Source organism: Hemitrygon akajei, chromosome 14 (genome assembly GCF_048418815.1).
Source record: "Hemitrygon akajei chromosome 14, sHemAka1.3, whole genome shotgun sequence".
In the NCBI taxonomy this organism is placed as follows: Eukaryota; Metazoa; Chordata; class Chondrichthyes; order Myliobatiformes; family Dasyatidae; genus Hemitrygon; species Hemitrygon akajei.
Genome location: NC_133137.1, coordinates 44,980,583 through 45,006,885, shown reverse-complemented (window position 1 = coordinate 45,006,885; position 26,303 = coordinate 44,980,583).

The following is a 26,303-nucleotide window of genomic DNA, read 5'->3' as shown; positions in this document are numbered from 1 at the left end:
TTACATGACGTTAGCAGATATTACATTTTCAGCATAATTGAAAGGTGCACTCTTTTTGGCTGAGTACGTTACTTCATGTTCTGAGCAGTCTGTGTTAAGTATATGTACACCACTATTCAGGCTGAAGTGCAAATGTATAGAAATTACATGAATACTTCTGAGAACTGTGTAATACTCTAAATAAAGTTCAATTCAGGAACATACCACATAGCATTTACTTTGCATTTGCCTTTAGCTTACGATTGCTTTCAAATACTGAAGTTGTGCAATTGGTGATATTAATTAATGTATCTTCTCCAACTTAAGTAGCACAGTCGGAAAATTGGTTGCAGAATGTTCTAAATCATAAGGGAAGTAAACTGAAAAGTTTTACATCACGTTAGCAGATAGTACATTTTGAGCATAATTGAAAGCTGCACTCTTTTTGGCTGAGTACGTTACATCATGTTCTGAGCAATCTGTGTTAAGTATATGTACACCACAATTCAGGCTGAAGTGCAAATGTATAGATTACATAAATACTTCTGAGAACTATGTAATACTCTAAATAAAGTTCAATTCAGGAACATACCACATAGTATTTACTTTGCTTTTGCCTTTAGCTTACGATTGCTTTCAAATACTGAAGTTGTGCAATTGGTGATATTAATTAATGTATGTTCTCCAACTTTAGTAGCATACTCATACAATTGGTTGCAGACTGTTCTAAAACATAAGGAAAGAAAAGTTGAAAGTTTTACATGAAGTTAGCAGAAAGTACATTTTGAGTAGAATTGAAAGGTGCATCTTTTTGGCGGAGTACGTTACTTCATGTTCTGAGCAATCTGTGTTAGGCATATGTACACCACAATCCAGGCTGAAGTTGAAATGTATAGAATTTAAATGAATACTTCTGAGAACTATGTAATACTCTAAATAAGGTTCAATTCAGGAACCTACCACATATCATTTACTTTGCATTTGCCTTTAGCTTAAGATTGCTTTCAAATACTAAAGTTGTGCATTTGTTGATATTGCTGTAAGTATCTTCTCCAATTTTAGTAGCACACTCGGAAAATTGGTTGCAGACTGTTCTAAATCATCAGGAAAGAAAAGTTGACAGTTTTACATGAAGTTAGCAGAAAGTACATTTTGAGTAGAATTGAAAGGTGCATCTTTTTGGCGGAGTACGTTACCATGTTCTGAGCAATCTGTGTTAGGTATATGTACACCATAATCCAGGCTGAGGTGCAAATGTATAGAAATTAAATGAATTCTTCTGAGAACTATGTAATACTCTAAATAAAGTTCAATTCAGGAACCTACCACATATCATTTACTTTGCATTTGCTATGAGCTTACGATTGCTTTCAAATACTGAAGTTGTGTAATTTCTGATATTTCTTAGTGTATCTACTCCAACCTTAGTAGCACACTCGGAAAACCGGTAGCAGACTGTTCTAAATCATAACGGAAGTAAACTTAAAAGTTTTACATCACGTTAGCAGATAGTACATTTTGAGCATAATTGAAAGCTGCACTCTTTTTGGCTGAGTACGTTACATCATGTTCTGAGCAATCTGTGTTAAGTATATGTACACCACAATTCAGGCTGAAGTGCAAATGTATAGATTACATAAATACTTCTGAGAACTATGTAATACTCTAAATAAAGTTCAATTCAGGAACATACCACATAGTATTTACTTTGCTTTTGCCTTTAGCTTACGATTGCTTTCAAATACTAAAGTTGTGCATTTGGTGATATTGATGAAAGTATCTTTTCCAACTTTAGTAGCACACTCGGAAATTTGGTTTACTGAATACTATAAATTGAATACTATGTAATACTCTAAATAAAGTTCAATTCAGGAACACACCACCTAGCATTTACGTTGCATTTGCCTTTAGCTTACGATTGCTTTCAAATACTGAAGTTGCGCAATTGGTGATATTAATTAATGTATCTTCTCCAATTTTAGTAGCACACTCATTAAATTGGTTGCAGACTGTTCTAAAACATCAGGAAAGAAAAGTTGACAGTTTTACATGAAGTTAGCAGAAAGTACATTTTGAGTAGAATTGAAAGGTGCATCTTTTTGGCGGAGTACGTTACTTCATGTTCTGAGCAATCTGTGTTAGGCATATGTACACCACAATCCAGGCTGAAGTTGAAATGTATAGAATTTAAATGAATACTTCTGAGAACTATGTAATACTCTAAATAAGGTTCAATTCAGGAACCTACCACATATCATTTACTTTGCATTTGCCTTTAGCTTAAGATTGCTTTCAAATACTAAAGTTGTGCATTTGTTGATATTGCTGTAAGTATCTTCTCCAATTTTAGTAGCACACTCGGGAAATTGGTTGCAGACTGTTCTAAATCATCAGGGAAATAAATTTAAAAATTTTTACATGACGTTAGCAGATATTACATTTTCAGCATAATTGAAAGGTGCACTCTTTTTGGCTGAGTACGTTACTTCATGTTCTGAGCAGTCTGTGTTAAGTATATGTACACCACTATTCAGGCTGAAGTGCAAATGTATAGAAATTACATGAATACTTCTGAGAACTGTGTAATACTCTAAATAAAGTTCAATTCAGGAACATACCACATAGCATTTACTTTGCATTTGCCTTTAGCTTACGATTGCTTTCAAATACTGAAGTTGTGTAATTTCTGATATTTCTTAGTGTATCTACTCCAACCTTAGTAGCACACTCGGAAAACCGGTAGCAGACTGTTCTAAATCATAACGGAAGTAAACTTAAAAGTTTTACATCACGTTAGCAGATAGTACATTTTGAGCATAATTGAAAGCTGCACTCTTTTTGGCTGAGTACGTTACATCATGTTCTGAGCAATCTGTGTTAAGTATATGTACACCACAATTCAGGCTGAAGTGCAAATGTATAGATTACATAAATACTTCTGAGAACTATGTAATACTCTAAATAAAGTTCAATTCAGGAACATACCACATAGTATTTACTTTGCTTTTGCCTTTAGCTTACGATTGCTTTCAAATACTAAAGTTGTGCATTTGGTGATATTGATGAAAGTATCTTTTCCAACTTTAGTAGCACACTCGGAAATTTGGTTTACTGAATACTATAAATTGAATACTATGTAATACTCTAAATAAAGTTCAATTCAGGAACACACCACCTAGCATTTACGTTGCATTTGCCTTTAGCTTACGATTGCTTTCAAATACTGAAGTTGCGCAATTGGTGATATTAATTAATGTATCTTCTCCAATTTTAGTAGCACACTCATTAAATTGGTTGCAGACTGTTCTAAAACATCAGGAAAGAAAAGTTGACAGTTTTACATGAAGTTAGCAGAAAGTACATTTTGAGTAGAATTGAAAGGTGCATCTTTTTGGCGGAGTACGTTACTTCATGTTCTGAGCAATCTGTGTTAGGCATATGTACACCACAATCCAGGCTGAAGTTGAAATGTATAGAATTTAAATGAATACTTCTGAGAACTATGTAATACTCTAAATAAGGTTCAATTCAGGAACCTACCACATATCATTTACTTTGCATTTGCCTTTAGCTTAAGATTGCTTTCAAATACTAAAGTTGTGCATTTGTTGATATTGCTGTAAGTATCTTCTCCAATTTTAGTAGCACACTCGGGAAATTGGTTGCAGACTGTTCTAAATCATCAGGGAAATAAATTTAAAAATTTTTACATGACGTTAGCAGATATTACATTTTCAGCATAATTGAAAGGTGCACTCTTTTTGGCTGAGTACGTTACTTCATGTTCTGAGCAGTCTGTGTTAAGTATATGTACACCACAATCCAGGCTGAAGTTGAAATGTATAGAATTTAAATGAATACTTCTGAGAACTATGTAATACTCTAAATAAGGTTCAATTCAGGAACCTACCACATATCATTTACTTTGCATTTGCCTTTAGCTTAAGATTGCTTTCAAATACTAAAGTTGTGCATTTGTTGATATTGCTGTAAGTATCTTCTCCAATTTTAGTAGCACACTCGGAAAATTGGTTGCAGACTGTTCTAAATCATCAGGAAAGAAAAGTTGACAGTTTTACATGAAGTTAGCAGAAAGTACATTTTGAGTAGAATTGAAAGGTGCATCTTTTTGGCGGAGTACGTTACCATGTTCTGAGCAATCTGTGTTAGGTATATGTACACCATAATCCAGGCTGAGGTGCAAATGTATAGAAATTAAATGAATTCTTCTGAGAACTATGTAATACTCTAAATAAAGTTCAATTCAGGAACCTACCACATATCATTTACTTTGCATTTGCTATGAGCTTACGATTGCTTTCAAATACTGAAGTTGTGTAATTTCTGATATTTCTTAGTGTATCTACTCCAACCTTAGTAGCACACTCGGAAAACCGGTAGCAGACTGTTCTAAATCATAACGGAAGTAAACTTAAAAGTTTTACATCACGTTAGCAGATAGTACATTTTGAGCATAATTGAAAGCTGCACTCTTTTTGGCTGAGTACGTTACATCATGTTCTGAGCAATCTGTGTTAAGTATATGTACACCACAATTCAGGCTGAAGTGCAAATGTATAGATTACATAAATACTTCTGAGAACTATGTAATACTCTAAATAAAGTTCAATTCAGGAACATACCACATAGTATTTACTTTGCTTTTGCCTTTAGCTTACGATTGCTTTCAAATACTAAAGTTGTGCATTTGGTGATATTGATGAAAGTATCTTTTCCAACTTTAGTAGCACACTCGGAAATTTGGTTTACTGAATACTATAAATTGAATACTATGTAATACTCTAAATAAAGTTCAATTCAGGAACACACCACCTAGCATTTACGTTGCATTTGCCTTTAGCTTACGATTGCTTTCAAATACTGAAGTTGCGCAATTGGTGATATTAATTAATGTATCTTCTCCAATTTTAGTAGCACACTCATTAAATTGGTTGCAGACTGTTCTAAAACATCAGGAAAGAAAAGTTGACAGTTTTACATGAAGTTAGCAGAAAGTACATTTTGAGTAGAATTGAAAGGTGCATCTTTTTGGCGGAGTACGTTACTTCATGTTCTGAGCAATCTGTGTTAGGCATATGTACACCACAATCCAGGCTGAAGTTGAAATGTATAGAATTTAAATGAATACTTCTGAGAACTATGTAATACTCTAAATAAGGTTCAATTCAGGAACCTACCACATATCATTTACTTTGCATTTGCCTTTAGCTTAAGATTGCTTTCAAATACTAAAGTTGTGCATTTGTTGATATTGCTGTAAGTATCTTCTCCAATTTTAGTAGCACACTCGGGAAATTGGTTGCAGACTGTTCTAAATCATCAGGGAAATAAATTTAAAAATTTTTACATGACGTTAGCAGATATTACATTTTCAGCATAATTGAAAGGTGCACTCTTTTTGGCTGAGTACGTTACTTCATGTTCTGAGCAGTCTGTGTTAAGTATATGTACACCACTATTCAGGCTGAAGTGCAAATGTATAGAAATTACATGAATACTTCTGAGAACTGTGTAATACTCTAAATAAAGTTCAATTCAGGAACATACCACATAGCATTTACTTTGCATTTGCCTTTAGCTTACGATTGCTTTCAAATACTGAAGTTGTGCAATTGGTGATATTAATTAATGTATCTTCTCCAACTTAAGTAGCACAGTCGGAAAATTGGTTGCAGAATGTTCTAAATCATAAGGGAAGTAAACTGAAAAGTTTTACATCACGTTAGCAGATAGTACATTTTGAGCATAATTGAAAGCTGCACTCTTTTTGGCTGAGTACGTTACATCATGTTCTGAGCAATCTGTGTTAAGTATATGTACACCACAATTCAGGCTGAAGTGCAAATGTATAGATTACATAAATACTTCTGAGAACTATGTAATACTCTAAATAAAGTTCAATTCAGGAACATACCACATAGTATTTACTTTGCTTTTGCCTTTAGCTTACGATTGCTTTCAAATACTGAAGTTGTGCAATTGGTGATATTAATTAATGTATGTTCTCCAACTTTAGTAGCATACTCATACAATTGGTTGCAGACTGTTCTAAAACATAAGGAAAGAAAAGTTGAAAGTTTTACATGAAGTTAGCAGAAAGTACATTTTGAGTAGAATTGAAAGGTGCATCTTTTTGGCGGAGTACGTTACTTCATGTTCTGAGCAATCTGTGTTAGGCATATGTACACCACAATCCAGGCTGAAGTTGAAATGTATAGAATTTAAATGAATACTTCTGAGAACTATGTAATACTCTAAATAAGGTTCAATTCAGGAACCTACCACATATCATTTACTTTGCATTTGCCTTTAGCTTAAGATTGCTTTCAAATACTAAAGTTGTGCATTTGTTGATATTGCTGTAAGTATCTTCTCCAATTTTAGTAGCACACTCGGAAAATTGGTTGCAGACTGTTCTAAATCATCAGGGAAGTAAATTTAAAAATTTTTACATGACGTTAGCAGATATTACATTTTCAGCACAATTGAAAGGTGCACTCTTTTTGGCTGAGTACGTTACTTCATGTTCTGAGCAGTCTGTGTTAAGTATATGTACACCACTATTCAGGCTGAAGTGCAAATGTATAGAAATTACATGAATACTTCTGAGAACTGTGTAATACTCCAAATAAAGTTCAATTCAGGAACATACCACATAACATTTACTATGCATTTGCCTTTAGCTTACGATTGCTTTCAAATACTAAAGTTGTGCATTTGGTGATATTGATGAAAGTATCTTTTCCAACTTTAGTAGCACACTCGGAAATTTGGTTTACTGAATACTATAAATTGAATACTATGTAATACTCTAAATAAAGTTCAATTCAGGAACACACCACCTAGCATTTACGTTGCATTTGCCTTTAGCTTACGATTGCTTTCAAATACTGAAGTTGCGCAATTGGTGATATTAATTAATGTATCTTCTCCAATTTTAGTAGCACACTCATTAAATTGGTTGCAGACTGTTCTAAAACATCAGGAAAGAAAAGTTGACAGTTTTACATGAAGTTAGCAGAAAGTACATTTTGAGTAGAATTGAAAGGTGCATCTTTTTGGCGGAGTACGTTACCATGTTCTGAGCAATCTGTGTTAGGTATATGTACACCATAATCCAGGCTGAGGTGCAAATGTATAGAAATTAAATGAATTCTTCTGAGAACTATGTAATACTCTAAATAAAGTTCAATTCAGGAACCTACCACATATCATTTACTTTGCATTTGCTATGAGCTTACGATTGCTTTCAAATACTGAAGTTGTGTAATTTCTGATATTTCTTAGTGTATCTACTCCAACCTTAGTAGCACACTCGGAAAACCGGTAGCAGACTGTTCTAAATCATAACGGAAGTAAACTTAAAAGTTTTACATCACGTTAGCAGATAGTACATTTTGAGCATAATTGAAAGCTGCACTCTTTTTGGCTGAGTACGTTACATCATGTTCTGAGCAATCTGTGTTAAGTATATGTACACCACAATTCAGGCTGAAGTGCAAATGTATAGATTACATAAATACTTCTGAGAACTATGTAATACTCTAAATAAAGTTCAATTCAGGAACACACCACCTAGCATTTACGTTGCATTTGCCTTTAGCTTACGATTGCTTTCAAATACTGAAGTTGCGCAATTGGTGAAATTAATTAATGTATCTTCTCCAACTTAAGTAGCACAGTCGGAAAATTGGTTGCAGACTGTTCTAAATCATAAGGGAAGTAAACTGAAAAGTTTTACATGACGTTAGCAGATAGCACATTTTGAGCATAATTGAAAGGTGCACTCTTTTTGGCCGAGTACGTTACTTCATGTTCTGAGCAATCTGTGTTAAGGATATGTACACCACAATTTAGGCTGAAGTGCAAATGTATAGAAATTACATGAATACTTCTGAGAACTATGTAATTCTCTAAATAAAGTTGAATTCAGGAAACTACCACATAGCATTTACATTGCAACTGCCTTTAGCTGTCCTCTCCTTTCAAAAACTAAAGTTCTATAAGTGGATCTGGTGATGTTGAAGTAACTTCTCCAACTTTAACAGCACCCTCATAAATTTCGTTGCAGACAGTTGTAAATGGAATGTGCACTCTTTTTGGATGAGTACGTTACTTCATGTTCTGAGCATTCTGTGTTAAGTATATGTACACCACTACTGAGAACCATGGAGAACTCAAAATTAAGTTCAATTCAGGAACCCAGCACACTCATAAAATTGGTTGCAGACTGTTCTAAAACATCAGGAAAGAAAAGTTGAAAGTTTTACATGAAGTTAGCAGAAAGTACATTTTGAGTAGATTTGAAAGCTGCATCTTTTTGGCGGAGTACGTTACTTCATGTTCTGAGCAATCTGTGTTAAGTATATGTACACCACAATCCAGGCTGAAGTTGAAATGTATAGAAATTAAATGAAAACTTCTGAGAACTATGTAATACTCTAAATAAAGTTCAATTCAGGAACCTACCACATATCATTTACTTTGCATTTGCAATTAGCTTACGATTGCTTTCAAATACTGAAGTTGTGCAATTGGTGATATTAATTAATGTATGTTCTCCAACTTTAGTAGCATACTCATACAATTGGTTGCAGACTGTTCTAAAACATAAGGAAAGAAAAGTTGAAAGTTTTACATGAGGTTAGCAGATAGTACATTTTGAGCAGAATTGAAAGGTGCACTCTTTTTGGCGGAGTACGTTACTTCATCTTCTGAGCAATCTGTGTTAAGTATATGTACACCACAATCCAGGCTGAAGTTGAAATGTATAGAATTTAAATGAATACTTCTGAGAACTATGTAATACTCTAAATAAGGTTCAATTCAGGAACCTACCACATATCATTTACTTTGCATTTGCCATTAGCTTAAGATTGCTTTCAAATACTAAAGTTGTGCATTTGTTGATATTGCTGTAAGTATCTTCTCCAATTTTAGTAGCACACTCGGGAAATTGGTTGCAGACTGTTCTAAATCATCAGGGAAATAAATTTAAAAATTTTTACATGACGTTAGCAGATATTACATTTTCAGCATAATTGAAAGGTGCACTCTTTTTGGCTGAGTACGTTACTTCATGTTCTGAGCAGTCTGTGTTAAGTATATGTACACCACTATTCAGGCTGAAGTGCAAATGTATAGAAATTACATGAATACTTCTGAGAACTGTGTAATACTCTAAATAAAGTTCAATTCAGGAACATACCACATAGCATTTACTTTGCATTTGCCTTTAGCTTACGATTGCTTTCAAATACTGCAGTTGTGCAATTGGTGATATTAATTAATGTATCTTCTCCAACTTAAGTAGCACAGTCGGAAAATTGGTTGCAGACTGTTCTAAATCATAAGGGAAGTAAACTGAAAAGTTTTACATGACGTTAGCAGATAGCACATTTTGAGCATAATTGAAAGGTGCACTCTTTTTGGCCGAGTACGTTACTTCATGTTCTGAGCAATCTGTGTTAAGGATATGTACACCACAATTTAGGCTGAAGTGCAAATGTATAGAAATTACATGAATACTTCTGAGAACTATGTAATTCTCTAAATAAAGTTGAATTCAGGAAACTACCACATAGCATTTACATTGCAACTGCCTTTAGCTGTCCTCTCCTTTCAAAAACTAAAGTTCTATAAGTGGATCTGGTGATATTGAAGTAACTTCTCCAACTTTAACAGCACCCTCATAAATTTCGTTGCAGACAGTTGTAAATGGAATGTGCACTCTTTTTGGATGAGTACGTTACTTCATGTTCTGAGCATTCTGTGTTAAGTATATGTACACCACTACTGAGAACCATGGACAACTCAAAATTAAGTTCAATTCAGGAACCCAGCACACTCATAAAATTGGTTGCAGACTGTTCTAAAACATCAGGAAAGAAAAGTTGAAAGTTTTACATGAAGTTAGCAGAAAGTACATTTTGAGTAGATTTGAAAGCTGCATCTTTTTGGCGGAGTACGTTACTTCATGTTCTGAGCAATCTGTGTTAAGTATATCTACACCACAATCCAGGCTGAAGTTGAAATGTATAGAAATTAAATGAAAACTTCTGAGAACTATGTAATACTCTAAATAAAGTTCAATTCAGGAACCTACCACATATCATTTACTTTGCATTTGCAATTAGCTTACGATTGCTTTCAAATACTGAAGTTGTGCAATTGGTGATATTAATTAATGTATGTTCTCCAACTTTAGTAGCATAGTCATACAATTGGTTGCAGACTGTTCTAAAACATAAGGAAAGAAAAGTTGAAAGTTTTACATGAGGTTAGCAGATAGTACATTTTGAGCAGAATTGAAAGGTGCACTCTTTTTGGCGGAGTACGTTACTTCATCTTCTGAGCAATCTGTGTTAAGTATATGTACACCACAATTCAGTCTGAGGTGCAAATGTATAGAAATTAAATGAATTCTTCTGAGAACTATGTAATACTCTAAATAAAGTTCAATTCAGGAACCTACCACATATCATTTACTTTGCATTTGCCTTTAGCTTACGATTGCTTTCAAATACTAAAGTTGTGCATTTGGTGATATTGCTGAAAGTATCTTCTCCAATTTTAGTAGCACACTCGGAAAATTGGTTGCAGACTGTACTAAACCATCAGGGAAGTAAGTTTAAAAATTTTTACATGACGTTAGCAGATATTACATTTTCAGCATAATTGAAAGGTGCACTCTTTTTGGCTGAGTACGTTACTTCATGTTCTGAGCAATCTGTGTTAAGTATATGTACACCACAATTCAGGCTGAAGTGCAAATGTTTAGAAATTACATAAATACTTCTGAGAACTAAGTAATACTCTAAATAAGGTTCAATTCAGGAACATACCACATAGCATTTACTTTGCATTTGCCTTTAGCTTACGATTGCTTTCAAATACTGAAGTTGTGCAATTGGTGATATTAATTAATGTATCTTCTCCAACTTAAGTAGCACAGTCGGAAAATTGGTTGCAGAATGTTCTAAATCATAAGGGAAGTAAACTGAAAAGTTTTACATCACGTTAGCAGATAGTACATTTTGAGCATAATTGAAAGCTGCACTCTTTTTGGCGGAGTACGTTACATCATGTTCTGAGCAATCTGTGTTAAGTATATGTACACCACAAATCAGGCTGAAGTGCAAATGTATAGATTACATAAATACTTCTGAGAACTATGTAATACTCTAAATAAAGTTCAATTCAGGAACATACCACATAGTATTTACTTTGCTTTTGCCTTTAGCTTACGATTGCTTTCAAATACTGAAGTTGTGCAATTGGTGATATTAATTAATGTATGTTCTCCAACTTTAGTAGCATACTCATACAATTGGTTGCAGACTGTTCTAAAACATAAGGAAAGAAAAGTTGAAAGTTTTACATGAAGTTAGCAGAAAGTACATTTTGAGTAGAATTGAAAGGTGCATCTTTTTGGCGGAGTACGTTACTTCATGTTCTGAGCAATCTGTGTTAGGCATATGTACACCACAATCCAGGCTGAAGTTGAAATGTATAGAATTTAAATGAATACTTCTGAGAACTATGTAATACTCTAAATAAGGTTCAATTCAGGAACCTACCACATATCATTTACTTTGCATTTGCCATTAGCTTAAGATTGCTTTCAAATACTAAAGTTGTGCATTTGTTGATATTGCTGTAAGTATCTTCTCCAATTTTAGTAGCACACTCGGGAAATTGGTTGCAGACTGTTCTAAATCATCAGGGAAATAAATTTAAAAATTTTTACATGACGTTAGCAGATATTACATTTTCAGCATAATTGAAAGGTGCACTCTTTTTGGCTGAGTACGTTACTTCATGTTCTGAGCAGTCTGTGTTAAGTATATGTACACCACTATTCAGGCTGAAGTGCAAATGTATAGAAATTACATGAATACTTCTGAGAACTGTGTAATACTCTAAATAAAGTTCAATTCAGGAACATACCACATAGCATTTACTTTGCATTTGCCTTTAGCTTACGATTGCTTTCAAATACTGCAGTTGTGCAATTGGTGATATTAATTAATGTATCTTCTCCAACTTAAGTAGCACAGTCGGAAAATTGGTTGCAGACTGTTCTAAATCATAAGGGAAGTAAACTGAAAAGTTTTACATGACGTTAGCAGATAGCACATTTTGAGCATAATTGAAAGGTGCACTCTTTTTGGCCGAGTACGTTACTTCATGTTCTGAGCAATCTGTGTTAAGGATATGTACACCACAATTTAGGCTGAAGTGCAAATGTATAGAAATTACATGAATACTTCTGAGAACTATGTAATTCTCTAAATAAAGTTGAATTCAGGAAACTACCACATAGCATTTACATTGCAACTGCCTTTAGCTGTCCTCTCCTTTCAAAAACTAAAGTTCTATAAGTGGATCTGGTGATATTGAAGTAACTTCTCCAACTTTAACAGCACCCTCATAAATTTCGTTGCAGACAGTTGTAAATGGAATGTGCACTCTTTTTGGATGAGTACGTTACTTCATGTTCTGAGCATTCTGTGTTAAGTATATGTACACCACTACTGAGAACCATGGACAACTCAAAATTAAGTTCAATTCAGGAACCCAGCACACTCATAAAATTGGTTGCAGACTGTTCTAAAACATCAGGAAAGAAAAGTTGAAAGTTTTACATGAAGTTAGCAGAAAGTACATTTTGAGTAGATTTGAAAGCTGCATCTTTTTGGCGGAGTACGTTACTTCATGTTCTGAGCAATCTGTGTTAAGTATATCTACACCACAATCCAGGCTGAAGTTGAAATGTATAGAAATTAAATGAAAACTTCTGAGAACTATGTAATACTCTAAATAAAGTTCAATTCAGGAACCTACCACATATCATTTACTTTGCATTTGCAATTAGCTTACGATTGCTTTCAAATACTGAAGTTGTGCAATTGGTGATATTAATTAATGTATGTTCTCCAACTTTAGTAGCATAGTCATACAATTGGTTGCAGACTGTTCTAAAACATAAGGAAAGAAAAGTTGAAAGTTTTACATGAGGTTAGCAGATAGTACATTTTGAGCAGAATTGAAAGGTGCACTCTTTTTGGCGGAGTACGTTACTTCATCTTCTGAGCAATCTGTGTTAAGTATATGTACACCACAATTCAGTCTGAGGTGCAAATGTATAGAAATTAAATGAATTCTTCTGAGAACTATGTAATACTCTAAATAAAGTTCAATTCAGGAACCTACCACATATCATTTACTTTGCATTTGCCTTTAGCTTACGATTGCTTTCAAATACTAAAGTTGTGCATTTGGTGATATTGCTGAAAGTATCTTCTCCAATTTTAGTAGCACACTCGGAAAATTGGTTGCAGACTGTACTAAACCATCAGGGAAGTAAGTTTAAAAATTTTTACATGACGTTAGCAGATATTACATTTTCAGCATAATTGAAAGGTGCACTCTTTTTGGCTGAGTACGTTACTTCATGTTCTGAGCAATCTGTGTTAAGTATATGTACACCACAATTCAGGCTGAAGTGCAAATGTTTAGAAATTACATAAATACTTCTGAGAACTAAGTAATACTCTAAATAAGGTTCAATTCAGGAACATACCACATAGCATTTACTTTGCATTTGCCTTTAGCTTACGATTGCTTTCAAATACTGAAGTTGTGCAATTGGTGATATTAATTAATGTATCTTCTCCAACTTAAGTAGCACAGTTGGAAAATTGGTTGCAGAATGTTCTAAATCATAAGGGAAGTAAACTGAAAAGTTTTACATCACGTTAGCAGATAGTACATTTTGAGCATAATTGAAAGCTGCACTCTTTTTGGCTGAGTACGTTACATCATGTTCTGAGCAATCTGTGTTAAGTATATGTACACCACAATTCAGGCTGAAGTGCAAATGTATAGATTACATAAATACTTCTGAGAACTATGTAATACTCTAAATAAAGTTCAATTCAGGAACACACCACCTAGCATTTACGTTGCATTTGCCTTTAGCTTACGATTGCTTTCAAATACTGAAGTTGCGCAATTGGTGATATTAATTAATGTATCCTCCAATTTTAGTAGCACACTCATTAAATTGGTTGCAGACTGTTCTAAAACATCAGGAAACAAAAGTTGACAGTTTTACATGATGTTAGAAGAAAGTACATTTTGAGTAGAATTGAGTGAAAGCTGCATCTTTTTGGCGTACGTTACTTCATGTTCTGAGCAATCTGTGTTAGGTATATGTACACCACAATCCAGGCTGAAGTTGAAATGTATAGAAATTAAATGAATACTTCTGAGAACTATGTAATACTCTAAATAAAATTCAATTCAGGAACCTACCACATATCATTTACTTTGCATTTGCCTTTAGCTTACGATTGCTTTCAAATACTAAAGTTGTGCATTTGGTGATATTACTTAATGTATCTTCTCCAACTTAAGTAGCACAGTCGGAAAATTGGTTGCAGACTGTTCTAAATCATAAGGGAAGTAAACTGAAAAGTTTTACATGACGTTAGCAGATAGCACATTTTGAGCATAATTGAAAGGTGCACTCTTTTTGGCCGAGTACGTTACTTCATGTTCTGAGCAATCTGTGTTAAGGATATGTACACCACAATTTAGGCTGAAGTGCAGATGTATAGAAATTACATGAATACTTCTGAGAACTATGTAATTCTCTAAATAAAGTTGAATTCAGGAACCTACCACATAGCATTCACATTGCAACTGCCTTTAGCTGTCCTCTCCTTTCAAAAACTAAAGTTCTATAAGTGGATCTGGTGATATTGAAGTAACTTCTCCAACCTTAACAGCACCCTCATAAATTTCGTTGCAGACAGTTGTAAATGGAATGTGCACTCTTTTTGGATGAGTACGTTACTTCATGTTCTGAGCATTCTGTGTTAAGTATATGTACACCACTACTGAGAACCATGGAGAACTCAAAATTAAGTTCAATTCAGGAACCTAGCACACTCATAAAATTGGTTGCAGACTGTTCTAAAACATCAGGAAAGAAAAGTTGAAAGTTTTCCATGAAGTTAGCAGAAAGTACATTTTGAGTAGATTTGAAAGCTGCATCTTTTTGGCGGAGTACGTTACTTCATGTTCTGAGCAATCTGTGTTAAGTATATGTACACCACAATCCAGGCTGAAGTTGAAATGTATAGAAATTAAATGAAAACTTCTGAGAACTATGTAATACTCTAAATAAAGTTCAATTCAGGAACCTACCACATATCATTTACTTTGCATTTGCAATTAGCTTACGATTGCTTTCAAATACAGCAGTTGTGCAATTGGTGATATTAATTAATGTATCTTCTCCAACTTAAGTAGCACAGTCGGAAAATTGGTTGCAGACTGTTCTAAATCATAAGGGAAGTAAACTGAAAAGTTTTACATGACGTTAGCAGATAGCACATTTTGAGCATAATTGAAAGGTGCACTCTTTTTGGCTGAGTACGTTACTTCATGTTCTGTGCAATCTGTGTTAAGGATATGTACACCACAATTTAGGCTGAAGTGCAAATGTATAGAAATTACTTGAATACTTCTGAGAACTATGTAATTCTCTAAATAAAGTTGAATTCAGGAACCTACCACATAGCATTTACATTGCAACTGCCTTTAGCTGTCCTCTCCTTTCAAAAACTAAAGTTCTATAAGTGGATCTGGTGATATTGAAGTAACTTCTCCAACTTTAACAGCACCCTCATAAATTTCGTTGCAGACAGTTGTAAATGGAATGTGCACTCTTTTTGGATGAGTACGTTACTTCATGTTCTGAGCATTCTGTGTTAAGTATATGTACACCACTACTGAGAACCATGGAGAACTCAAAATTAAGTTCAATTCAGGAACCCAGCACACTCATAAAATTGGTTGCAGACTGTTCTAAAACATCAGGAAAGAAAAGTTGAAAGTTTTACATGAAGTTAGCAGAAAGTACATTTTGAGTAGATTTGAAAGCTGCATCTTTTTGGCGGAGTACGTTACTTCATGTTCTGAGCAATCTGTGTTAGGTATATGTACACCACAATCCAGGCTGAAGTTGAAATGTATAGCAATTAAATGAATACCTCTGAGAACTATGTAATACTCTAAATAAGGTTCAGTTCAGGAACCTACCACATATCATTTACTTTGCATTTGCCTTTAGCTTAAGATTGCTTTCAAATACTGAAGTTGTGTAATTTGTGATATTTCTTAGTGTATCTACTCCAACCTTAGTAGCACACTCGGAAAACCGGTAGCAGACTGTTCTAAATCATAACGGAAGAAAACTTAAAAGTTTTACATGACGTTAGCAGATAGTACATTTTGAGCATAATTGAAAGGTGCACTCTTTCTGGCTGAGTACGTTATTTCATGTCCTGAGCAATCTGTGTTAAGTATATGTAATCCGCAATTCAGGCTGAAGTGCAAATGTTTAGAAATTACATCAATACTTCTGAGAACTAAGTAATACTCGAAATAAAGTTCAATTCAGGAACATACCACATAGCATTTACTTTGCATTTGCCTTTAGCTTACGATTGCTTTCAAATACTAAAGTTGTGCATTTGGTGATATTACTTAATGTATCTTCTCCAACTTAAGTAGCACAGTCGGAAAATTGGTTGCAGACTGTTCTAAATCATAAGGGAAGTAAACTGAAAAGTTTTACATGACGTTAGCAGATAGCACATTTTGAGCATAATTGAAAGGTGCACTCTTTTTGGCCGAGAACGTTACTTCATGTACTGAGCAATCTGTGTTAAGGATATGTACACCACAATTTAGGCTGAAGTGCAAATGTATAGAAATTACATGAATACTTCTGAGAACTATGTAATTCTCTAAATAAAGTTGAATTCAGGAACCTACCACATAGCATTTACATTGCAACTGCCTTTAGCTGTCTTCTCCTTTCAAACACTAAAGTTTTATAAGTGGATCTGGTGATATTGAAGTAACTTCTCCAACTTTAACAGCACCCTCATAAATTTCGTTGCAGACAGTTGTAAATGGAATGTGCACTCTTTTTGGATGAGTACGTTACTTCATGTTCTGAGCATTCTGTGTTAAGTATATGTACACCACTACTGAGAACCATGGAGAACTCAAAATTAAGTTCAATTCAGGAACCCAGCACACTCATAAAATTGGTTGCAGACTGTTCTAAAACATCAGGAAAGAAAAGTTGAAAGTTTTACATGAAGTTAGCAGAAAGTACATTTTGAGTAGAATTGAAAGGTGCATCTTTTTGGCGGAGTACGTTACTTCATGTTCTGAGCAATCTGTGTTAGGCATATGTACACCACAATCCAGGCTGAAGTTGAAATGTATAGAATTTAAATGAATACTTCTGAGAACTATGTAATACTCTAAATAAGGTTCAATTCAGGAACCTACCACATATCATTTACTTTGCATTTGCCTTTAGCTTAAGATTGCTTTCAAATACTAAAGTTGTGCATTTGTTGATATTGCTGTAAGTATCTTCTCCAATTTTAGTAGCACACTCGGAAAATTGGTTGAAGACTGTTCTAAATCATCAGGGAAGTAAATTTAAAAATTTTTACATGACGTTAGCAGATATTACATTTTCAGCATAATTGAAAGGTGCACTCTTTTTGGCTGAGTACGTTACTTCATGTTCTGAGCAGTCTGTGTTAAGTATATGTACACCACTATTCAGGCTGAAGTGCAAATGTATAGAAATTACATGAATACTTCTGAGAACTGTGTAATACTCCAAATAAAGTTCAATTCAGGAACATACCACATAACATTTACTATGCATTTGCCTTTAGCTTACGATTGCTTTCAAATACTAAAGTTGTGCATTTGGTGATATTGATGAAAGTATCTTTTCCAACTTTAGTAGCACACTCGGAAATTTGGTTTACTGAATACTATAAATTGAATACTATGTAATACTCTAAATAAAGTTCAATTCAGGAACACACCACCTAGCATTTACGTTGCATTTGCCTTTAGCTTACGATTGCTTTCAAATACTGAAGTTGCGCAATTGGTGAAATTAATTAATGTATCTTCTCCAACTTAAGTAGCACAGTCGGAAAATTGGTTGCAGACTGTTCTAAATCATAAGGGAAGTAAACTGAAAAGTTTTACATGACGTTAGCAGATAGCACATTTTGAGCATAATTGAAAGGTGCACTCTTTTTGGCTGAGTACGTTACTTCATGTTCTGTGCAATCTGTGTTAAGGATATGTACACCACAATTTAGGCTGAAGTGCAAATGTATAGAAATTACATGAATACTTCTGAGAACTATGTAATTCTCTAAATAAAGTTGAATTCAGGAACCTACCACATAGCATTTACATTGCAACTGCCTTTAGCTGTCCTCTCCTTTCAAAAACTAAAGTTCTATAAGTGGATCTGGTGATATTGAAGTAACTTCTCCAACTTTAACAGCACCCTCATAAATTTCGTTGCAGACAGTTGTAAATGGAATGTGCACTCTTTTTGGATGAGTACGTTACTTCATGTTCTGAGCATTCTGTGTTAAGTATATGTACACCACTACTGAGAACCATGGACAACTCAAAATTAAGTTCAATTCAGGAACCCAGCACACTCATAAAATTGGTTGCAGACTGTTCTAAAACATCAGGAAAGAAAAGTTGAAAGTTTTACATGAAGTTAGCAGAAAGTACATTTTGAGTAGATTTGAAAGCTGCATCTTTTTGGCGGAGTACGTTACTTCATGTTCTGAGCAATCTGTGTTAAGTATATCTACACCACAATCCAGGCTGAAGTTGAAATGTATAGAAATTAAATGAAAACTTCTGAGAACTATGTAATACTCTAAATAAAGTTCAATTCAGGAACCTACCACATATCATTTACTTTGCATTTGCAATTAGCTTACGATTGCTTTCAAATACTGAAGTTGTGCAATTGGTGATATTAATTAATGTATGTTCTCCAACTTTAGTAGCATAGTCATACAATTGGTTGCAGACTGTTCTAAAACATAAGGAAAGAAAAGTTGAAAGTTTTACATGAGGTTAGCAGATAGTACATTTTAAGCAGAATTGAAAGGTGCACTCTTTTTGGCGGAGTACGTTACTTCATCTTCTGAGCAATCTGTGTTAAGTATATGTACACCACAATTCAGTCTGAGGTGCAAATGTATAGAAATTAAATGAATTCTTCTGAGAACTATGTAATACTCTAAATAAAGTTCAATTCAGGAACCTACCACATATCATTTACTTTGCATTTGCCTTTAGCTTACGATTGCTTTCAAATACTAAAGTTGTGCATTTGGTGATATTGCTGAAAGTATCTTCTCCAATTTTAGTAGCACACTCGGAAAATTGGTTGCAGACTGTACTAAACCATCAGGGAAGTAAGTTTAAAAATTTTTACATGACGTTAGCAGATATTACATTTTCAGCATAATTGAAAGGTGCACTCTTTTTGGCTGAGTACGTTACTTCATGTTCTGAGCAATCTGTGTTAAGTATATGTACACCACAATTCAGGCTGAAGTGCAAATGTTTAGAAATTACATAAATACTTCTGAGAACTAAGTAATACTCTAAATAAGGTTCAATTCAGGAACATACCACATAGCATTTACTTTGCATTTGCCTTTAGCTTACGATTGCTTTCAAATACTGAAGTTGTGCAATTGGTGATATTAATTAATGTATCTTCTCCAACTTAAGTAGCACAGTCGGAAAATTGGTTGCAGAATGTTCTAAATCATAAGGGAAGTAAACTGAAAAGTTTTACATCACGTTAGCAGATAGTACATTTTGAGCATAATTGAAAGCTGCACTCTTTTTGGCTGAGTACGTTACATCATGTTCTGAGCAATCTGTGTTAAGTATATGTACACCACAATTCAGGCTGAAGTGCAAATGTATAGATTACATAAATACTTCTGAGAACTATGTAATACTCTAAATAAAGTTCAATTCAGGAACATACCACATAGTATTTACTTTGCTTTTGCCTTTAGCTTACGATTGCTTTCAAATACTGAAGTTGTGCAATTGGTGATATTAATTAATGTATGTTCTCCAACTTTAGTAGCATACTCATACAATTGGTTGCAGACTGTTCTAAAACATAAGGAAAGAAAAGTTGAAAGTTTTACATGAAGTTAGCAGAAAGTACATTTTGAGTAGAATTGAAAGGTGCATCTTTTTGGCGGAGTACGTTACTTCATGTTCTGAGCAATCTGTGTTAGGCATATGTACACCACAATCCAGGCTGAAGTTGAAATGTATAGAATTTAAATGAATACTTCTGAGAACTATGTAATACTCTAAATAAGGTTCAATTCAGGAACCTACCACATATCATTTACTTTGCATTTGCCTTTAGCTTAAGATTGCTTTCAAATACTAAAGTTGTGCATTTGTTGATATTGCTGTAAGTATCTTCTCCAATTTTAGTAGCACACTCGGAAAATTGGTTGCAGACTGTTCTAAATCATCAGGGAAGTAAATTTAAAAATTTTTACATGACGTTAGCAGATATTACATTTTCAGCATAATTGAAAGGTGCACTCTTTTTGGCTGAGTACGTTACTTCATGTTCTGAGCAGTCTGTGTTAAGTATATGTACACCACTATTCAGGCTGAAGTGCAAATGTATAGAAATTACATGAATACTTCTGAGAACTGTGTAATACTCCAAATAAAGTTCAATTCAGGAACATACCACATAACATTTACTATGCATTTGCCTTTAGCTTACGATTGCTTTCAAATACTAAAGTTGTGCATTTGGTGATATTGATGAAAGTATCTTTTCCAACTTTAGTAGCACACTCGGAAATTTGGTTTACTGAATACTATAAATTGAATACTATGTAATACTCTAAATAAAGTTCAATTCAGGAACACACCACCTAGCATTTACGTTGCATTTGCCTTTAGCTTACGATTGCTTTCAAATACTGAAGTTGCGCAATTGGTGATATTAATTAATGTATCCTCCAATTTTAGTAGCACACTCATTAAATTGGTTGCAGACTGTTCTAAAACATCAGGAAACAAAAGTTGACAGTTTTACATGATGTTAGAAGAAAGTACATTTTGAGTAGAATTGAGTGAAAGCTGCATCTTTTTGGCGTACGTTACTTCATGTTCTGAGCAATCTGTGTTAGGTATATGTACACCACAATCCAGGCTGAAGTTGAAATGTATAGAAATTAAATGAATACTTCTGAGAACTATGTAATACTCTAAATAAAATTCAATTCAGGAACCTACCACATATCATTTACTTTGCATTTGCCTTTAGCTTACGATTGCTTTCAAATACTAAAGTTGTGCATTTGGTGATATTACTTAATGTATCTTCTCCAACTTAAGTAGCACAGTCGGAAAATTGGTTGCAGACTGTTCTAAATCATAAGGGAAGTAAACTGAAAAGTTTTACATGACGTTAGCAGATAGCACATTTTGAGCATAATTGAAAGGTGCACTCTTTTTGGCCGAGTACGTTACTTCATGTTCTGAGCAATCTGTGTTAAGGATATGTACACCACAATTTAGGCTGAAGTGCAGATGTATAGAAATTACATGAATACTTCTGAGAACTATGTAATTCTCTAAATAAAGTTGAATTCAGGAACCTACCACATAGCATTCACATTGCAACTGCCTTTAGCTGTCCTCTCCTTTCAAAAACTAAAGTTCTATAAGTGGATCTGGTGATATTGAAGTAACTTCTCCAACCTTAACAGCACCCTCATAAATTTCGTTGCAGACAGTTGTAAATGGAATGTGCACTCTTTTTGGATGAGTACGTTACTTCATGTTCTGAGCATTCTGTGTTAAGTATATGTACACCACTACTGAGAACCATGGAGAACTCAAAATTAAGTTCAATTCAGGAACCTAGCACACTCATAAAATTGGTTGCAGACTGTTCTAAAACATCAGGAAAGAAAAGTTGAAAGTTTTCCATGAAGTTAGCAGAAAGTACATTTTGAGTAGATTTGAAAGCTGCATCTTTTTGGCGGAGTACGTTACTTCATGTTCTGAGCAATCTGTGTTAAGTATATGTACACCACAATCCAGGCTGAAGTTGAAATGTATAGAAATTAAATGAAAACTTCTGAGAACTATGTAATACTCTAAATAAAGTTCAATTCAGGAACCTACCACATATCATTTACTTTGCATTTGCAATTAGCTTACGATTGCTTTCAAATACTGCAGTTGTGCAATTGGTGATATTAATTAATGTATCTTCTCCAACTTAAGTAGCACAGTCGGAAAATTGGTTGCAGACTGTTCTAAATCATAAGGGAAGTAAACTGAAAAGTTTTACATGACGTTAGCAGATAGCACATTTTGAGCATAATTGAAAGGTGCACTCTTTTTGGCTGAGTACGTTACTTCATGTTCTGTGCAATCTGTGTTAAGGATATGTACACCACAATTTAGGCTGAAGTGCAAATGTATAGAAATTACTTGAATACTTCTGAGAACTATGTAATTCTCTAAATAAAGTTGAATTCAGGAACCTACCACATAGCATTTACATTGCAACTGCCTTTAGCTGTCCTCTCCTTTCAAAAACTAAAGTTCTATAAGTGGATCTGGTGATATTGAAGTAACTTCTCCAACTTTAACAGCACCCTCATAAATTTCGTTGCAGACAGTTGTAAATGGAATGTGCACTCTTTTTGGATGAGTACGTTACTTCATGTTCTGAGCATTCTGTGTTAAGTATATGTACACCACTACTGAGAACCATGGAGAACTCAAAATTAAGTTCAATTCAGGAACCCAGCACACTCATAAAATTGGTTGCAGACTGTTCTAAAACATCAGGAAAGAAAAGTTGAAAGTTTTACATGAAGTTAGCAGAAAGTACATTTTGAGTAGATTTGAAAGCTGCATCTTTTTGGCGGAGTACGTTACTTCATGTTCTGAGCAATCTGTGTTAGGTATATGTACACCACAATCCAGGCTGAAGTTGAAATGTATAGCAATTAAATGAATACCTCTGAGAACTATGTAATACTCTAAATAAGGTTCAGTTCAGGAACCTACCACATATCATTTACTTTGCATTTGCCTTTAGCTTAAGATTGCTTTCAAATACTGAAGTTGTGTAATTTGTGATATTTCTTAGTGTATCTACTCCAACCTTAGTAGCACACTCGGAAAACCGGTAGCAGACTGTTCTAAATCATAACGGAAGAAAACTTAAAAGTTTTACATGACGTTAGCAGATAGTACATTTTGAGCATAATTGAAAGGTGCACTCTTTCTGGCTGAGTACGTTATTTCATGTCCTGAGCAATCTGTGTTAAGTATATGTAATCCGCAATTCAGGCTGAAGTGCAAATGTTTAGAAATTACATCAATACTTCTGAGAACTAAGTAATACTCGAAATAAAGTTCAATTCAGGAACATACCACATAGCATTTACTTTGCATTTGCCTTTAGCTTACGATTGCTTTCAAATACTAAAGTTGTGCATTTGGTGATATTACTTAATGTATCTTCTCCAACTTAAGTAGCACAGTCGGAAAATTGGTTGCAGACTGTTCTAAATCATAAGGGAAGTAAACTGAAAAGTTTTACATGACGTTAGCAGATAGCACATTTTGAGCATAATTGAAAGGTGCACTCTTTTTGGCCGAGAACGTTACTTCATGTACTGAGCAATCTGTGTTAAGGATATGTACACCACAATTTAGGCTGAAGTGCAAATGTATAGAAATTACATGAATACTTCTGAGAACTATGTAATTCTCTAAATAAAGTTGAATTCAGGAACCTACCACATAGCATTTACATTGCAACTGCCTTTAGCTGTCTTCTCCTTTCAAACACTAAAGTTTTATAAGTGGATCTGGTGATATTGAAGTAACTTCTCCAACTTTAACAGCACCCTCATAAATTTCGTTGCAGACAGTTGTAAATGGAATGTGCACTCTTTTTGGATGAGTACGTTACTTCATGTTCTGAGCATTCTGTGTTAAGTATATGTACACCACTACTGAGAACCATGGAGAACTCAAAATTAAGTTCAATTCAGGAACCCAGCACACTCATAAAATTGGTTGCAGACTGTTCTAAAACATCAGGAAAGAAAAGTTGAAAGTTTTACATGAAGTTAGCAGAAAGTACATTTTGAGTAGAATTGAAAGGTGCATCTTTTTGGCGGAGTACGTTACTTCATGTTCTGAGCAATCTGTGTTAGGCATATGTACACCACAATCCAGGCTGAAGTTGAAATGTATAGAATTTAAATGAATACTTCTGAGAACTATGTAATACTCTAAATAAGGTTCAATTCAGGAACCTACCACATATCATTTACTTTGCATTTGCCTTTAGCTTAAGATTGCTTTCAAATACTAAAGTTGTGCATTTGTTGATATTGCTGTAAGTATCTTCTCCAATTTTAGTAGCACACTCGGAAAATTGGTTGAAGACTGTTCTAAATCATCAGGGAAGTAAATTTAAAAATTTTTACATGACGTTAGCAGATATTACATTTTCAGCATAATTGAAAGGTGCACTCTTTTTGGCTGAGTACGTTACTTCATGTTCTGAGCAGTCTGTGTTAAGTATATGTACACCACTATTCAGGCTGAAGTGCAAATGTATAGAAATTACATGAATACTTCTGAGAACTGTGTAATACTCCAAATAAAGTTCAATTCAGGAACATACCACATAACATTTACTATGCATTTGCCTTTAGCTTACGATTGCTTTCAAATACTAAAGTTGTGCATTTGGTGATATTGATGAAAGTATCTTTTCCAACTTTAGTAGCACACTCGGAAATTTGGTTTACTGAATACTATAAATTGAATACTATGTAATACTCTAAATAAAGTTCAATTCAGGAACACACCACCTAGCATTTACGTTGCATTTGCCTTTAGCTTACGATTGCTTTCAAATACTGAAGTTGCGCAATTGGTGAAATTAATTAATGTATCTTCTCCAACTTAAGTAGCACAGTCGGAAAATTGGTTGCAGACTGTTCTAAATCATAAGGGAAGTAAACTGAAAAGTTTTACATGACGTTAGCAGATAGCACATTTTGAGCATAATTGAAAGGTGCACTCTTTTTGGCCGAGTACGTTACTTCATGTTCTGAGCAATCTGTGTTAAGGATATGTACACCACAATTTAGGCTGAAGTGCAAATGTATAGAAATTACATGAATACTTCTGAGAACTATGTAATTCTCTAAATAAAGTTGAATTCAGGAAACTACCACATAGCATTTACATTGCAACTGCCTTTAGCTGTCCTCTCCTTTCAAAAACTAAAGTTCTATAAGTGGATCTGGTGATATTGAAGTAACTTCTCCAACTTTAACAGCACCCTCATAAATTTCGTTGCAGACAGTTGTAAATGGAATGTGCACTCTTTTTGGATGAGTACGTTACTTCATGTTCTGAGCATTCTGTGTTAAGTATATGTACACCACTACTGAGAACCATGGAGAACTCAAAATTAAGTTCAATTCAGGAACCCAGCACACTCATAAAATTGGTTGCAGACTCTTCTAAAACATCAGGAAAGAAAAGTTGAAAGTTTTACATGAAGTTAGCAGAAAGTACATTTTGAGTAGATTTGAAAGCTGCATCTTTTTGGCGGAGTACGTTACTTCATGTTCTGAGCAATCTGTGTTAAGTATATGTACACCACAATCCAGGCTGAAGTTGAAATGTATAGAATTTAAATGAATACTTCTGAGAACTATGTAATACTCTAAATAAGGTTCAATTCAGGAACCTACCACATATCATTTACTTTGCATTTGCCTTTAGCTTAAGATTGCTTTCAAATACTAAAGTTGTGCATTTGTTGATATTGCTGTAAGTATCTTCTCCAATTTTAGTAGCACACTCGGGAAATTGGTTGCAGACTGTTCTAAATCATCAGGGAAATAAATTTAAAAATTTTTACATGACGTTAGCAGATATTACATTTTCAGCATAATTGAAAGGTGCACTCTTTTTGGCTGAGTACGTTACTTCATGTTCTGAGCAGTCTGTGTTAAGTATATGTACACCACTATTCAGGCTGAAGTGCAAATGTATAGAAATTACATGAATACTTCTGAGAACTGTGTAATACTCGAAATAAAGTTCAATTCAGGAACATACCACATAGCATTTACTTTGCATTTGCCTTTAGCTTACGATTGCTTTCAAATACTGCAGTTGTGCAATTGGTGATATTAATTAATGTATCTTCTCCAACTTAAGTAGCACAGTCGGAAAATTGGTTGCAGACTGTTCTAAATCATAAGGGAAGTAAACTGAAAAGTTTTACATGACGTTAGCAGATAGCA